Source organism: Silene latifolia, chromosome Y (genome assembly GCF_048544455.1).
Source record: "Silene latifolia isolate original U9 population chromosome Y, ASM4854445v1, whole genome shotgun sequence".
Taxonomy (NCBI): Eukaryota; Viridiplantae; Streptophyta; class Magnoliopsida; order Caryophyllales; family Caryophyllaceae; genus Silene; species Silene latifolia.
This window is the reverse complement of record NC_133538.1, coordinates 245,917,405-245,919,144: the sequence shown is the minus strand read 5'-3', so window position 1 is coordinate 245,919,144 and position 1,740 is coordinate 245,917,405.

The window sequence follows — 1,740 nt, the reverse complement described above, 5'->3', positions numbered from 1 at the left end:
CATACGAAAATAGAATGTAAATAACACATTAAGTTATGATTAAATAAAAAGTTACAAGAAAGAGTAGTGATTTGGGAAATTAGGCGCATGCACAACAATTTATATAGCAATGAGTAATATGGGTTATGTACGATTGTAATTATGATAAGATTTTACAAATCACACGAATGTCTTTATGAATTAGAGTAGAACTCATTAAGTCAACTAATTATTTTGACCCAACTTAGAACTCTTTGGCAGTTCTACGCTAATTTTATCTATTACTTGTTTTTTTTATATATTAGAACTTCGTAAAAGTGGACTCTCTGTAATCGCTCGAAAAAAGTTTCTTTTATTAATATAGATAGATAGATAGATATATTGATTCCCATGAATCTTGGCTACTTCTAAATTGAAGCCTCCCACTCATAAACAAATTATTAGAGTATTACTCCCTTAATGGTGCTTTGTACTATTTTTGTTTGTATTTACTAACAACTTGGGGTTATTAATTTTGCTCTACTTTGTTTGTTGGTTGTTTAATCAAGTTTTCTAATTTTTCGGGTATATAGAAAAAGAACTTTGCATTATTTTTGAAATCCATTAAAAATTACTCGCTTTTACATACCAGTTTTATAAAATAATTCCTTTTATAATTTTTTTTAAAAAAAATTACTTCCTTAAGATGCATTTTTTTCAAAAATTGCTTCAAAGTCAAACTTAAGTCACTTATTCCGTTTCTATATGAACTTATTACGTTTGTGGTTTAGCCAATTTATACTTTTAAATGTTTAACAATGAATAATAAGTTCAAAAATAGACGAAATAAGTCACCTAATTTGGGGTTTTGGAACAATTTTTGATAAAAGTGTATCTTAAGGAAGTAATTTAAAAAAAAATTATACTCCCTCGATTCAACTCCACACTACACATATCATTTTTGCACAAGTTTTAAGAAAAAAAATAGAAAATTATTAAAGGTACAAATTGTGGTAAATAAAGTTGCTTTATTAGTAAGAAAAGGTGAGGTTTAGTGGGGTATGAGTGACAATTTATGTAAATAAGTTGTTTTAATTAGGATAAAATGGTTATTTATCAATCCTTTTCTTAGAAAGGTGTAGTGTGGAGTTGGATGGATGAAAATGGAATATGTGTAGTGTAGAGTTGAATGAAGGGAGTAAAAGGGAGATTTTAGAAAATTGATATGTAAAAGGGAGTAATTGTTAACTGACTCTTATTTTTGGTTGTTTTTTAGTGCTTTACACTCAATTTCCTTTTCAAATGAATTTTATGGTTTTTCTATAGAGATTCTTATTTGTTTTTTTTTTTTGGTTTACAATTGATATTTTAACAAACTAGGTTGGTTATAGCAAAATTTCGATTCAAATCAACCCTTTATAATGATGATTTCTAAATTTTGTGCAAATTTTCTTTAGTTTAGCGACATCGAATGGTGGTGGTGCGACTAGCTGCGAAGTGCAAGGACAACGTGGCTGGACGTACGTGTGATAGTGTAGATACCCAGTATCCGCACCTTCCAAAAACCACCCGATGATGATCGGACTATAACGTGTTTTTGATATGCGTGCGTGGATTGGCTATATATGAGACGGTTTAATGCACTACTCGGATATGAAAAATGATTTCAAAAGTTTTCTAACTTCATTTGCATTAAAATAACACTATTTAGAGTTAAAACCGTCTTCGAACCCAAAACCAACTCAGAAACCCGCAACTCGAGTCAACCTGAGTTAACCCTAG